The following is a 16,937-nucleotide window of genomic DNA, read 5'->3' as shown; positions in this document are numbered from 1 at the left end:
CGGTTGGTGGCAGCAATCGGGACCAATAGGCATCCACGCGTCAGCTGTTTAGGGGCTATGATTTTTGTTTTTTTTCTGAAAGGGGGTGGATTTGGGGGGTTTTGTATGGTTATTTAAGGTGTTTCATATATTGTGTTAGGTAGCTAATTAATTAATAGAGAGAAGTGTCCTCTCTTATCTCCGTGCTTGGTCGACGCTACGTACTATACGTATAGAGAGGCCCTCGACACGCTAGCTAGTAAGAAAATGAAGGAAACCATTAAGTACAGAAGTTCGTCATGCATACCGAGAGAAGTGATCGACATCTCCTTCTCCGAGAGATTGGTCGAACAACAAGTTTTTGTATATCTATCCGACGCTACTGGCTACATATATACAATATAAGATCTCTTACAATATAATCCCCTAATTATATATGAACTCAGGGTCCAGATGGTATTCTCCGGCTTTATTGATGACGTGGTCAAGAAAGAATCCCGCTAATTCCTCTTGAATTGCTTTCATGCGATCTTCTGGTAGGAGTTCATTCCGCATCTCCCACGTCTAATTTGAAGAAGGGGGTTAATACATATATATGAATGAAACTCAACAGAAATGATGGTGTAATAAAATGAAATTGTGAATATTATTGCTTACGCACCTCAAATTGTCTTCTAGAGTAGCCCCGCTTATCTTTGCAAGTCGTGTTGTAGATGAACTCGCACACGTAGTATCCACAGTAATCATTCCCTTGTTCCTGCCACAAGCACTTTACGAGAAATAGAGGTCAATCAAACTGATAATGAAGCATTATAAATGGCACTGATGAAAGTAGCTAGAATCAACGGGAGATGCGCGGAACTAGCTAGCTAGTAGTACTTACTTTCGGGTATGTATATCGCAGCTCCTTGGGCAGTCCCGGAGCTTCCCGGTGAACTTTTTCCAAATCCTGCAAGACAAAGAAAATAATTATTACTTGAGATATCAGGAAATGAACAAAAAGTTGCCGATATGGTGCGATAATGATTGATTGAACTTTGTTGTTGAGAATTTTAGTCATGTCCGCGTAGTTCTTGGGATCTTTTCATCTCGAGTCTAAGACAGTTACTAGTCCCTGTTCAAGCTTAATCTCCAGGAGAATATAGTGGAAGCTGCGCACGCATGCATAACTCATCAATTACATTACTATAACATCGCTCGGGTAATAAGGGAAACCAAATATGCACAAGACAGTAACACTTACTTGAAGTTGTAAGGAAAGAGTATTTTATCTTTGTTTTGATTTATTATCAAGGATTTGAGCAAGTTGGCCTCAGCATCATAGTCGTTCTTTTAAACCTGAAATTCATCTATGAGATTTGTGGTAATGAACCCAATATCATACATTTCTTCTTTTCTGCACTCGACGATCATCAATCTGCATAATATAGTGAGGATAATCATATATACATGCAATGAAAGAGCTGAGCTATATATAGAGACTTAATCACAGAAGTACTACTTACGGACAGTAGAAAGTGACTGTTAATTTATCGAGGGCCTTTCGATTGAACCACTAGAAGAACTCCTCAAACGGAATAGTTAACAAATCAATTCCAACGAGGTCGTGCTCGTCTTTAACTCTCAGATACAAAGTATTCGTCCCCCCAGACTCTCTGCAGGCTTTCATGTACCAATCATGGAATCTTCGCATCATCGTTGTTGGAGATTTTTCATCTTTGACAAGAGGCTTCCCGTAATGGTATTGGTGTTCTTCCACCTCCAAGAAATCATAATGTACATCATCGGGAAGGTAATCTCCAAAATTGCTATAACCGGGCACCATCCTCGGATCATTTGCGATGATATCGCTAGACACCTTGAGCGGGGGCACGATTGGTCCGCTTGTTCGCTGAGCTAGGCAATTTTTTCCCAACTCATCGTTCTACTAACCTTCGATCACTGATAGTATTTCCCGACCGCTCCGCTTTGATATATACCTTTGCAGTAATGCGCTCATAGTTGTTTTGCAGCAGAGACTTTGCTGGTTTCCTCAGGGCATCGATAGTGCGCTTTGATTTCACCGGGTCTACCTTCTCCTCCGGAGGTGGATGTCTCTTTGCTTTCACCCCTTCAAAGAAGTCCTTCACTTCTTTTTCCATGATCTTCGCGTTTTCCTCCACGGTCCTCTCGTATGTTAACTTCTCTAGAGGCTTGAGAGGTGGACCGAATCTATATTGCCTCCCGCCTCTGGCTGTACTGCTAGACGCCGAAGCAGACGGACCGGCTGCGGTTGTCTTCTTTCTTGCTTGCTTACGAGGTGGAGGAGAAGGACTACGACGCGCCGGAATAGCCGGGGCGGCGGCAGGTCTCTTCCGCCCTTGCTGGCGAGGCGGGGAAGGAGGAGGCTGGTGGCTGCTCGGGCGCGCAGACGCAGGCTGAGAAGGAGTCGGAGTGCCGCCACGCGCCGGAGAAAAAGGCTTAGTGCCCTGATCACTCACTGGAGGAGCAGGCAGTGGAGGAGGCAGAATGCCCTGACTCGCTGGAGGAGGAGGAGGAGGAGGCGGAGGCGTCCAGTTCGGAAGGTTGATGAGCTCCTTCCTCCATAGGCATGGAGTCCTCAGACAAGAACCCAGCCGAGTCTCCCTGTCACCTGTAGGGTGGTCAAGCTGGAGGTCCTCAAATCCTTCTGTGATTTCATCCACCATCACCCTAGCATATCCTTCTGGAATCGGCCGGCAGGGAATAGTTGCGCCAGGTTCATGATGTGCAAGAGAGCCAACAACCGCCTTGACTTTCAATTCCATCCACTGCGTCATAAGGTGGCAATCCTGAGACTCCGTGATAGCATCCACAGGGTAGCTAGCAGGAGCCGTGAAGACAGGCTCCTGAAGTAGCTCCGTGGAAGCCACGCTGCTTCTCCGCTGAGATGGCAGGGTAGCTTCGGGTGTAGCTTCAGCAGGTCGCATGCTGCGAACTGCGCCTCATTCCTCTAGCGCTTGAACCCTTGCGTGTAACGCCTGTAGTTGGGTCAACTCCTTTTTCTTCTTCCTCTCTTGGCGTTTGTAACCGCCTGTGTCGGGAAATCCAGCCTTCCACGAAAGGGAGCCTGGCGTTCCTCATGTCCGTCCGGGGTGCTCAGGATTCCCGAGGGCCTCTGTGAGCTCGTCGTTCTCTCTGTCCGGAATGAACGTCCCTTGCTATGCCTTTTTGATATAGTCCAGAAGCTTCTCGATGGGTGTGTTCAGCTGCTCATTGGTCCAAACGCACTTCCTTGTTACAGGGTCCAATTTTCAACCCTTTCTGACTTCATTTGTTATTTTTCATGCATTTACTGATTTTTTTCAGCTATAAGACCCTGCAATTGAAAAGCACTACAAATTAACTCTGAAAAGGTTGAAAGTTGGCATGGTATCATCATTTCACCCACATAGCATGTGCAAGAAAGTAGATAGTGTGACGGAAAAAAACTGGATGCACTTCGTGTACAAAACGGACAATTCTTTCGAAGTATCAGGGTTTCATACGGAAACTCGACTGTTACAAAGGGATTTCATTTTTTTGAACTTAATTGAACTCCATAGTTTTTCTGTGTTCAAAATGCACCATTCAAAGACACATCATCAATTTTCAACCCTTTCTGACTTCCTTTGTTATTTTTCATGCATTTATTGATTTTTTCAGCTATAAGACCCTGAAATTGAAAAGCACTACAAATGAACTCTAGAAAGGTTGAAAGTTGGCATGGAATCATCATTTCACCCACATAGCATGTGCAAGAAAGTAGAGAGGCTTACAGCAAAAACTAGATGCACTTCGTGTACAAAACGGACAATCTCTTTCGAAGTATCAGGGTTTCATACGGAAACTCGTCTGTTACAAAGGGATTTCATTTTTTGAACTTGTTTGAACTCCATAGTTTTTCTGTGTTCAAAATGCACCATTCAAAGCCACATCATCAATTTTCAACCCTTTCTGACTTCATTTGTTATTTTTCATGCATTTACTAATTTTTTTTCAGCTATATGATCCTGAAATTGAAAAGCACTACAAATGAACTCTGAAAAGGTTGAAAGTTGGCATGGTATCATCATTTCACCCACATAGCACGTACAAGAAAGTAGATAGGCTTACGACAAAAACTAGATGCACTTCGTGTATAAAACGGACAATCTCTTTCGAAGTATCAGGGTTTCATACGGAAACTCGTCTGTTACAAAGGGATTTCATTTTTTGAACTTATTTGAACTCCATAGTTTTTCTGTGTTCAAAATGCACCATTCAAACCTACATCATCAATTTTCAACCCTTTCTGACATCATTTGTTATTTTTCATGCATTTACTGAATTTTTTTCAGCTATAAGACCCTGAAATTGAAAAGCACTACAAATGATCTCTGAGAAGGTTGAAAGTTGGCATGGTATCATCATTTCACCCATATAGCATGTGCAATCAAGTAGAGAGGGTTACAACAAAAACTGGATGCACTTCGTGTACAAAACGGACAATCTGTTTCAAAGTATGAGGGTTTCATACGGAAACTTGTCTGTTACAAAGGGATTTCATTTTTTTAACTTGTTTGAACTCCATAGTTTTTCTGTGTTCAAAATGCACCATTCAAAGCCACATCATCAATTTAGTACATATAGCTCTCATGAATAGATAAGTGACAAAATTAATAGAAGTTCGTCATCACATTAAAAACAAAGTACATACATACTTCTCATTGAACAACATATAGCTCTCCAGAGCATCTAGTTAAACCATACATTGAAACTATGTAAAACCTTTCAATGCAACAACAAATGCGATCATAATCACAACCAAGGTAAAAATTGATCCAACGGCATAATGATACCAAGCCTCGGTATGAGTGGCATATTTTCTAATCTTTCTAATCTTCAACCGCATTGCATCCATCTTGATCTTGTGATGATCGACGACATCCGCAACATGCAACTCCAATATCATCTTCTCCTCCTCAATTTTTTATTTTTTCCTTCAAGTAATTGTTTTCTTCTTCAACTAAATTTAACCTCTCGACAATAAGGTCGGTTGGAATTTCCAGTTCAACTACCTCCTACATAAAAAAAATCTATGTCAACTTGATGGGCATAATTGTCATAAACAATAAATGAACCAAATAGTTATAAAAGATAATATATACCACATCCGAATCATAGCCAGGACGAGGGCCGACGGGGGCGGATACCAAAACCATCACACTATATAATAACAAGCAATAATAAAAGTAATAAAATTAGAAAAGTATCTATCTAAAGTAAGAATTTGTTTCTTTCAGAAAAAGATATGAACAAGAGGCTCACCATGGTGGTGCAGGCAACGAGATTAGTGCGGGCGATCGACGACGGTGAAGACGGGGACGGGACGTGACGGACCACTAAACCTAGACAAATCTCGGGGAAAATGGAGCTTGGAGGTCGAGCTTCGAGAGGAGAAAGCTTAACTAGCATGGCTTGGGCATTTCATCGAAACCTCATGTGCATAGGAGGTGATCTAGAGCACCAAAATGCTCTCTCCTTGCCGGCCAGAAAAAATAGAGCACTATGGAGTGCTCTGCTGCGGCAACTCATTTGTCCCCGTTCGTGGCTGGAACCGGGACTAAAGCCCAGCCTTCTGTCTCGGTTCGAGCCAAGAACCGGGACCAATGTTTGTGGGCCAGGAGCGAGGCCCATTAGTCCCGGTTCGTGCCAACAGCCAGGACAAATGGGCCCAGACGAACCGGGACCAATGCCCACGAGGACCCGGCCGGCCCCCTGGGTCACGAACCGGGACGAATGCATCCATTGGTCCCGGTTCGTGGCAGAACCGGGACTAATGGGCTGGCCAGGCCCGACCGAAAGCCCCTTTTTCTACTAGTGTCTCCTGCCCGTTGTCGGTGATCTTATATTGCTTCTGGATGTTGACAAGCTTGTTGCACCAGATGGCCGAATCATCGCGTTCTTCCTTCTCTCCACCGTAGCGAAGGTGCAGTCGGCGCTGCCAATGAAACAGGCGAATGCTCCAGAACCTCTGATGGCCCTACAGAAGTGGTAGACGAGAACTTCATCCCGTGCACATACCTGCGCGATGGCGATACGATGGTCCCTGTCAGGAGACGAATGGATGGGCACAAGGTCTAAGTCGTGTGACCTTGTGCTTTCTCGTCCTGTAGGTACTGCTTGAACTCGGCGAGGCAGAGCTTCACTGAGTCCAGATCGCTGGTGTACATCACATTCAACTTGGTGCAGCCATAGGACTGAACATCGAACTCAAAGGGGAACTCCTTGCTAAAGTCCATATCCAGCAGGCTCACCCCTCGGATCACCATTGCAGTCTCTTCAAGTGAATGAGTGGGTAGGCGGCGACAGTAGTTCGTTTTTCATCTCTTGGGGAACTGGATTCAATAGTAAAGTGAGTGTCTACAGGTGACGAAAGTTACTACCCATCCATCGCCTGCTGCACGCCCCACAGAAGATGCACCCTCAGCGCATTCAAACGCCTCCACTAAGAAACCTACTCCGGCCACACGTCGGTTCATGAGCGGGTCTGTATTGGCATTTTCACACAGATAATACTACTAAGTTTGAACAACTTGTTATGGTTGTTGTCCTCTGCATATCATGATGTGTTTCCCAGCTTGCAAGATTCAGAACCAATAAATAAGATCCAAATAATAAGTACAACAAAGATGCCTACACATCTCATTGACTCCCAGGTTGCAAAACTCATAACCAACAAATAAGACTCAAATCATAAGTACAACAAATATGCCTACACATCTCATTGATTCCCAGCTTGCAAGATTCATAACCAAACCATTAGAGCCTTTTGATAAAGTGAATATCGGGATTAAATCCATCTTGGCTAGCCATGTCATACAATCGTCTCTCCGGCTAGTCATAGTGGGAGTAACTTAGATAGTAACATAACGCACTTTGAGATATTTTTTTGTTTATGTGGCAAGTAGTTAATGAGAAGTGGTAACATAATCAAAAAAAGCATGGAGCCGACCCCAACGATTTTAAGCTTACAGGCACGGTACGCTCTATCCTAGACTACTCTACACATGAAACTGCAACATGAGCATCCGGGCTGCGCTTGGCTCTTCGCCTCTTCGGGAAGTCGAACAATGATGGAGTACTACTGCAGTGGAGGAGTACTACAGTATGCTTCTGGCCATCTGACACCGATTGCACTGCTGCATGTCCACCGCATGCGGGAGGGAGAGAGTGTAGCGAACGAAAGCTTCTCCTAGTCCTGCCAGCCACCACGCTCATGGGCAAGGGAGGGATGCAGCTTCATTGACTTACTGTTCTTGCCTTTGCGTGTGTGATAGGTGGGCCCAATAGGAGGGTGGCCCACCTGTCATGCAGGGAAAGGCAGGTGTGGTTAAGGCGAGAGGGCGTTGTAGTAATCAAACTTCTCAGTCTTGTAAGAGTTGACGCGACACATCAAAGCACTGCACTCGATATATTTCAGTAATTTGTGTTTACCGATGTATTAATTACAATGCATGCATGCATGCCATGACTCTCCTTTTGATACTTGCTTGTGTTGATTTAATGCATGTTGAAGTAGTATGAATATGTGATGGTAAAGCTTTGTAATAATGCGAGAGATGGTTGTGCACGAGGAGGGCGAGATCATGCAGACGGAACAGGACCCGACGATAGAGCTCTCTATGGCTCGATGGACCTCACCTTGCTCGACTGCCCCTTGTGCCTCCGCCCCTTGAAGCCTCCAGTGTATGAGGTTCAAATACACCTCCTCCGTTCGGCTAATCGAGCAAGGTGCAGGTTTCTTGATAGATGTGTTGTTCGATTGATTTGTGCAGTGCAAGGGAGGGCACCTGGCCTGCGCGGACTGCCGCGTCGAGCGCCCCGGGAACCAGCGGTAGTGCCAGAAGTGCAAGCGCGGCGATGGCTTCGATGTGCGGAACATGGAGGTGGACGCCGTCCTCTCCACGGTGAGGGTGGAGTGCCCGCACGAAGGCTATGGGCTCTAGTCACTTACCACAAGCTCGCCGAACCCAAGAGCGTGTGTCCTCTCATGCCTTGCAAATGCCCCGTGCCCGTCTGCGGCTATGAAGGCCCGCCGTCGGCACTCTCCCACCACATCAGCACCGTCCATCCCATGCCCGTGCATAGGATCCAGTATGGCAAGGTGCTCCAGCTGCAAGTGCCACTGTCAGAGCCACATCTCTTGCTATTCGCGGAGGAGGACGGCTGCTCATTTTTCTTGGTCGGCGGCATGCTTGACATCGGCACGCCTATCGCTGTGTCGGTCATCTTTGTCAGAGCGGGGTCGTCCCCACTTCCACACTATGTAGCCAAGCTATGGGCGAACGGCACATCGGGGGAGCCCAAAGGCAGGACCGACGCCGTCAAGGTGGAAATGGTGGTGATAAGCAGCAAGGATCCCGGTGACATCGCCGTGCATGAGCTGACCTTCTTCACAATTCCGCCCAAGCTGCTGTCCGGCGCTAAGCTGGTGTCCCTCCACATTCAGATTGACAACCTCACGTCCCAAATTATTCTACAATGCCTTCTGTTTATCTTAGTAATATGCTAATATAGGGGTTAGCTCGGTCTACTTTAGCTTAAGAGAAGGTGGGCTTTGGTGGCGATGCATCAATTATTTCGACATCGAATCAGCAGTTAAAGTAATTTCCAACAGTCAAACGGATATTTTGTGTCTGTTGGATATAAAGATGTTACAGTAACTAGCTATGTTACCACATGCCTCTCTTTCTTGATATGTGTGATGTTACAATAACTAGCTATGTTACCACATGCCTCTCTTTCTTCATTAATTACATGCCACATAATCTATTTTGCCTAGATATAGATAAGTAGAAACATTAAATGCATTGGTGTTTTCCTTTTTAATTCTTAAATGAAAAGATTTAATGCATCTCGGAAACTAAAAATGAGATGGAGATGAGCTCGATAAATTGAAAAAACAAAAAAGTTGAGATAAGCTCTATAAACCGGAAAGGAGGGAGTATGTTACTCCCACTGTGGGTAGTCTAAAGCTGGTCATAGTAGAGAATATATGAAACTACCCACTATGAAGGTACTATTTGAGGCACGGATACCAACGAGGACCTGGTTGTGTCTTATACTTGGAAAACTCACCCGACTGCATGTGCACCAGGCAGACGAAGCTCATGTCGTGTTGGTGCTATGTGCGGCCCGCACCTTAACCAGAACCTCGCGCCTCCATCTTAGACTCCGCGTTATAAACTTCTGAAGGCCAAGGAGCAACGTGAAACCAATGATAGAGCCAATCAGATGATTGAGAACAATACAATTCGTAGCTATAGATGCGTGTGTGAGAGAGGACGAGTGCGTGCGTGCACCTCTTCTCTTCTTGTATAATGTACTAAACTCAGAGTACAAGTTTTGTGGGTGGCATCGACCTAGGGAGCAGTGATGGTGCATGTGAGAAGTCCTGAGAGATAGGTGTAATGCGTCTAAAAAAAGACTAGTCTATAGCTCGCCACGAGGCTATTCCTGTCGAACACCAAGCATAAGATATGTATCCGACGGTGCTAGTTTTTGCATGTACACAGCAGTAGAAAAAGAACTAGTACCATGGCATATGCTACACCATGGCCAAGAACATGTGCCCATGTTACACCATCTGGGAATAGTTCCGCACTTCAAAACTAGAACCGTCAATAAATTTGGAGCGTGTCTCGTCACATTCCAAATTACTGCTACTAGCACACTATATTTAATTGCAAACCTGTTCACACCGATCACAACCTAAACGGTTTCCCACATAGAAGTATATTAGAGTACTCAGTTATAATTACTACTATGCCAAGATGACTACACATTCCTTCTCAACTCCTCATCAAGTCAATCGAGCCATTGCCAGCGTGAGTTCTAGGTCGAGAGATTTCCACCAGGGAGAGGCGAGCATGGAAGAGGAAGCACGAGAGATGTCCCGCCTCGTCGCAAAATTAGCTGACATGTCCAGCCGCCCAGCAGTAGCAGCATAGAGGTCCCGCCGTGCCACTGAAGTAGCATGCAGGTTCCGCCGCGCTATCCATGTAGCAGACTGGTCCGGCCACACCGCGGAAGCAGCAGAGATGTCCCGCCACTCTGCTGAAGCAGTACGGAGGTCCCGCCGCGTAGCGTCGGCCTCGGAAAATTTCTCGCGGGCAGGCGAGGACTCTTACAGGTGCATGCATGCGATGGTCCATAGCCAGATGGATCAGATCTCCGGCTGGGCGAGGTTGCAAGACGAGGCTACCGGCGTCATCCGGCAACTAGGGGAGGGAAATAGGAAGCTCCAGGGCGAGCGCGGCCTACTGAGGGTGAAGATCACCGAAAGGGAGAAGCAGGAGGAGGAGATCGCTGCCTTGTTGCAGAGGACGGGCGTCATCATCAAGAAACTTATGGATGAGAATGCCATGCTCCGCATCGAGCGCAACAGGCTGGTGGAGGAATCTATGGATGCAGCCAAAAGCGTATTAAGGACATGAAACTAATGAAAGAGATCATCGCCCGCTGTGAGAACTAGTCTCCGCGAACTGCAGCACATAAAGGAAGTAGAGATCAGCGAGCCAGATCATTGTATGCGTCTTCCTTATTCTTTTTCCCTTGTGTATAAGCAATGCAACAAGTAGACCAAGCAATATAAGGTACACAAAAACACACACGCCAAAAGATAAGTGGGGTCGTGCAACCAAGGGTGAGCCAAAATGTGGAATCCACAAAAATGCTCTTGTTGCACAACACTAGAGAGACATTAGCACGATTGCACAAAGCGAATACAAAGACTTATTCACAACCTACTAAGCAAAAATGCAACGACTTCTATCCCAAGTGTGCTCTATGCAAGGTGTTTCTATGATATGATCCAAGATGATCTAATATGACAATCTTAATGTTGTATGATGCTATGGTTCTTGCTTAAAAGCTCTTTGCTTATCTTTCCCTTTTTCTTAAAAGCTTGTTTGCCTCTTTGTTGTGTGAACTCTTTTCTCATGCAATGCTTCACGAACCAAGATATCAATTGTATATGCGATGACAACCTTGGGACACTAGAGATGATACCAAGATATGCAACAATGATGTATGTATGCTATGGGGAGTATGATCACTAATGTGCACAAGTCTCGTTGCCAGCTATATTCAAAGGCTAGTCTCAATGGGTAAGTGAAGCAAAGGAGTAAGGCTATGATGGCTATCAATGTAATGGAAAGAGTGATATGTCCAATACCAAGACAAGGTTACCGTTTCTTGTGTACGGTATGGTATCAAAATGGTGGCACAAATACCAAGATGTAGTCGAGGTGGTCATTGTTGATGATGCGTCCGTGGCGAAGATGAGCGGCGGTGATGTTGATGTCGAACCGTTCCAAGATAGCCGAAACACAAAAGGACACGGAACCGCAACTCAAATTCTCAAAGCTTGAAGTGGAAACACGCGTCAGAGTGTGAAATGGGTAAGCAATGGTGGTGGTATGCGGAAGTAGTGATGGAGTATAGGTGGTAGGAGTGCGTAGGCGGAAATGTGGGTCGGTGGTGGTGACTAAACTAAAAAAGTTCAGTTTCGTTAGGGATCCTCGAACGTCCGGGCTGGGCCGGTCGTCCGGTCATCGGACGTCCGGAGGGGGTCGGACGTCCGGTGCCTGGGCATTTTGCCGGCACGAGAAGAACATCACGTGTACGAGGTGGACAAGGTGGAAATCATCGAATTCGGACGATTTCGTGGATGGAAAGGGTGCAGACAAGGGGGAAAAGGTAGATCCACTCAAGGCAAAGCAAATCCACAGCTCAAATCCAACAAAATTTCAACACACCAACAAATCAGAAAAAATGGGACTATTTTTGTGGGGAATTTTCGAATTAGGAACGAAATCAACAATAACTAGGCTAGCAACACAATGGGGAGGCTCCGAAATCGTGATCAACATGGCACTCGATACCAAGATGATGTAGGGTAGAACCCTAATCGGACGATCTTTCATGAAAGGAGCGGATCCCGTGATGAACACGAAGAACACAAAGGGGAAAACGAGGGGAAAACACGGGGGAAACACGAGAGAAACACTAAGCCAACAAGAAATAATCACACATGTGCTAGATCCTCGAGTACATAAGAAATCACACGATCCACGGTCAACTAGGGACGATACAAAAGGCAACGGTCTTCTCCGTGACGAGGTCTTGTTGGGGCCACCCAAGAGGGGGTCTTGATGTTCTTCTCTACAACGAGGTCTTGAATCCAAAGGGATCTTCTCCGTAGAGGCCCCAGTCTCTCTCGTGGAGTAGATCCAATGTGGATGAGCAATGCTCTATCTCTAAATACGAGCTAAACCAATGCTAACCCTAGCTAGGAGGAATAGGAGGTCTATATATAGTCTTAGTGAAAAAGGGGGCGAAGTGGGGGGGTACATGGGCTGTGGCACAACACATGGCAGTGCACAGGCGTCGAACATCCGAGAGTCAGCGGTCGTCCGAAGGCTCACGAGGGTCCGGGCGTCCGGTGCCTGTGGGACGTCCTTAGATTCAGCTCGGGTGTGCTTCGGTCGGATGTCCGGTCGGGGTCGGTCGTCCGGAGCCTGGAGGTCGTTGGTCGTCCGTAGCGCTTCGAAAGTCCGTAGTTTTGGCTCGGATGTGGAAGTGTCGGTCGTCCAGAGAGGGCCAGACGTCCGGAGCCTGGAGGTCGTCGGATGTCCGGGGTTCGTCGATCGTCCGGAGCCTGGGGACTTTGAGCAGTTCTTCTTCTTGTCCCATGAACTTGGATTCCTCACCGTCTTGTCCGTTGAGTGTAGTTGGTCCGTGGCCTTCCTCCAAGCACCTGATCACACATAGGGTTTCCGCTTGAGGTAGTAGCCAATTCTCATGCATGGAGAGTTGTAGTTCGGAGAGGAGTGAGTTCACCTTATCTTCGAGAGCCTTCGCTTGGGCTCTTGTCATTAGTCCTAGTGGTGTCGTAGGAGATGTAGGTGGGTCCATGGGGATGACCTTGGGATGCTACGCATCACACGCCATGGGCTGTAGGCAGGAAAGTATGGGTACCTTGGTTCCCAGAACACCATCATCGGGTGATGGCAGTATCTATCTTAGTAAAAACACGGTCTTCAATTAAAACATTTTTACCTCTTGGTGGAGATAACACCCCGGTTGTACATGCACGAAAACCAGCCCTACCACAGATAACCCAGACACTCGTAGGTTATACCGCTACTACGATGGACAGAGAACCAGTTTCACCGAACCTAACCCCAAAACCAGCAGATAGTAACCTAGTTCCTCTTGACACATCACCATCTACACCATAGAGCTCCCAAACAAGAGGAGTTAGTAAGGCAGCTCCAGTGCCCAAAGCGCCAGTACTACCACGGCAAACCCCAACTCCACCATTTAGTACACCTATTCCTATGGAGGAAGAACAACCAGTCATTCATAGTTTAGCATTGTCGTGGGAAACCACGACCACCTATGGGGCCATGAGAAAACAAGCTTACATATCGATCCCCAACATTTTTTCTTTTTATCCATACATGTCTTTGTAAGAAGAAAACTTGTGCATAGAGAAACCTTCTCGCCTTCAGAACATTTCTGCTCCCACCTGTAATTTGATCTGAAGTTTGCTTCGGTCAGGAAGGTTGTAGTGGCATTTGACAAAGAAGTATTGACAAGGGGCCGCTTCCATTCCATAGTATTGAAAGAAGATCTCAAGGGGCCAGGCCCCGTGGCAACAACGGAAGGCACCGGCAAGATAGCTTGACGAGGAAACATGTTTACCTAAAAGTATAGAGGCATTCATCCTCTGCATGGATAGGATACATGCACAAGTACCAGGCAAGGCTCCTGTTTTCTCATTAATATGCGGATAAGCAAGTACAAAACTTATAGAGCATGAACATGGATAACATAGATTACATATTTAAGACTAAAATTTGGCAAACGCCTACATATTTTAGACTGAAAAAAGATAAGTGCCCCATAGTCCCTTTCTTGTCCCTCTCCTCCTAGGAACTGCACTGGGAGGCGAAGAGGGAAAAAGGAGTGTGTGGGAAAAGCTCAGCCGACCCCATTAGGGCCCACAGGATGCAGCCTGACATGATCGGGAGGGCGTGGATGAAGGTGATGGGCGGGGAGAGCGGCTAGGCGATGCCCTGGTTACCTTTGCCAGGGCCACCAGGAAACATCAGCATGGACACTAGCAGGAAGGACAAAGCCGGAGTCCACGGGGAAGCCTCCCAGAGTCCAGTTGGAAGACTGCTGGACGAGGCGAAGACACCAACCACACGCAACACCCCTGCAAATCGCCTTGCCAGGGAGGAGATGCAGGAGCAGCTGGTGGTTCCGCCAACCTCCCGCTAATGGTGATGGTGCAGCTGGTATTGAGCTGGAGTCGGAGCCGTCGTCCTCCCCATCGGTGTCGCCGTCATCGGCATCACTGTCCTCCTAATCGCGGCCGCTCGAGGAGGAGCCTTTGTTGTTGGTTGAGCTCTCCACGCAGCACCCTAAGCGAGCACTCGAACTCCCGAAGACCTTGACGGAGAACAAGGTGGCGTCCATTAACTTGAAGTGAAGGACGTGCCCCGCCGCCAAGATATGGGCACGAGCAAAGGTCTTCTAGCCGTGCCGGAGGAGCATGACATGAGGTGTCGGGAACTCTATGTCCGCCCGCATGCTGCCATTACAGCAGCCCCTTATGTGCAGCCTCAGACCCGAAGGTTGTTCAACCTCCATCACTCTTGCGAATGGAGACGGAAGCCGAAGGCGACTGCGCGGAATCCCGCACATCTTGATGATGAATTGAAGTGGCTGGTCCTCAACGTGGCCTTCATTCGTGCCTAGAACGACTGGAGGGGGGCGATCAATGCACTTCCTCTCCCTCCTCGTCCCCAAGCGCCATGGTGGCGAAGTCCTCGTACTATATCGCCTCCTCTTACGTTGGCCTACGCCCCTGTGTCCCAAGCGGGAGGAGGGAGGCATTGTCATGCGGAAACCCTCATCGCCACCGCCGGAGTACCACCACGGCCTCTCCCCCTTACCATGGTGGAGAGAAGATGTCAGAAGGAAAGATGAGGAGATGGGTGTGAGCAAGCACCATGCCCACGTTCCCTTTTATAGGAAAACGGGGCCTGGGGCTGGCTCCTCACCCACGGGACAACCGCCCCTCTCCAGCAATCCGACTCCTCTGCATCACCAACGACGCATAGAATCAAGACCGACCTCATGTGCATATCTGTGGTGCCTGGCTTTCTGCCATGGCACTCGTTCCTGTGCCCTCCGCGACCGCCACCAACCCTATGCAATGCATTCAGCATACATGGCGGAAACACCAGGAGCGCGGGAGCTAGTGGAATAGCAGTAACTGCCCCATGAACATGCGACGTGGGCTGCCCACGAATCATGGCATAAATCTCCCCCACTACTTCTTGTACGACCCACAGAAAAACCGGAAATTGACTCAAGCGCAGGTTATTGAAGAAGCAAGGAAAATGTCAAGAAGAGAGCTACCCCAATGGTGCTCGACAGCACATTCGGGCCAGGCTCGGGGGCTCCTTTTGATGGAGGAAACGTTCTCGGATGTTGCCCAAACTGTGCACAGGGACAAGGGCAATGAGACAGCAACACCAAGCCCCCAAGACAGAGAGATAGCTCTTTGAGGAACCAAAGGGCGGATCAAGAAGACCAATACAAACCAAGGGGACAACATATCACTAAGGAAACACCTCCCTTGATGGGCAGACGAGCCTGGTCAGGTCGAGGCTTCACCAAGACAAGTCCGAAGATTCCCCCGGTAGGCTTGCGGGGGCCACCAAGGAAAATCTCGCCACCAAGATCCCAGCGCAAAGTGACGCAAGTCGCTTTTTAGTGTGGTGTCAAGCCACCAAGTGATTAAGTGGATGTATTTGGCACGTGGTAGCCATTTGGAAGGGAGATTCTCCCTATATGACACCGGTCCAGAGGCGTGTCGTGCAAACAGGTAGAAGCTGGTTAAGTGGCACGACAGGCTTGCCGTGCTGCCAGAGTAGGTATGTTAGTGACGGCGTCCTGGGAACGAGGGTACCCAGACTTGCCTACCTGCGGCCCAGGGCGTGGCTCCACCAACGGCCTGGTACGGCCCATCTTCATCACCAACCACTCAAGACCCTCGTGAGGGGCCAAGCCTCGCGGGGCTGACAACACCAAGACCTCCCCAACGGGGGCCTCGCTAGGCTAGCTCCTGAGGAGCGGAGATATCTATGCAAGGGGCACCTCACGAGGTCCGCATGACGTGAGCCATGATGACCGAAGCCAGGTGGGCGCCAGCGGGCGTAGAGTGCCAGTTTCCTCTTTTTGTGCTAAGGAAGCAGGCGCAGGCGAGGAGTCCGGAGGCGTTAGGCAAAGGTTTCGATATCAGTGAAACAATACCAAGACCAGCAGGACGACGGGATGGAGGTCACCGTGGAGCCCATGGCGGCGTCACCACCAGAGCCTTTGGCAAGAGAAAACCACCTTTTGTCAGGATAACTTGTACTAGTTTTCTCCCTTCAAAACTAGTTGTTGTGGGATCCCTTCCTGCCTAACATTTGGGAAGAGGACCGGGGCCTCTATATATAGGACTAACCACCACCATAGTTAAACATTCGCTCATCTTAGATCGGATCCACTCCACCAAGGCCATCTCACGAGCTCATCAAGCTCAAGATCACCTCTCCTCAGGAGGTTGTTCATCCATTGTACTAGTTCATCCTCAGCCCACAAGGCAATCCACCACACCACACTGGATTAGGATATTACACCACAATGGTGGCTCGAACCAGTATAAACTCTCGTGTCTCGTGTTCCTTGGGTTCGGCGAGATAGGCCTTGAGATTATTGAGAGAGCAAGCTAGGGAGAGATCTTCTTGCGCACCCTAGAGTTCGAACCTCAAGGGATTGCCAGAACCCAGAATACGACATTTGGCACGCCAGGTAGGGGTGCGCTGAAGCCTTTCTTCCGTCGATCCACG

Source organism: Triticum urartu, chromosome 6 (assembly GCF_003073215.2).
Source record: "Triticum urartu cultivar G1812 chromosome 6, Tu2.1, whole genome shotgun sequence".
Classification (NCBI taxonomy): Eukaryota; Viridiplantae; Streptophyta; class Magnoliopsida; order Poales; family Poaceae; genus Triticum; species Triticum urartu.
The sequence above is the reverse complement of the archived record's forward strand: the minus strand, read 5'-3'. Positions refer to the sequence as shown.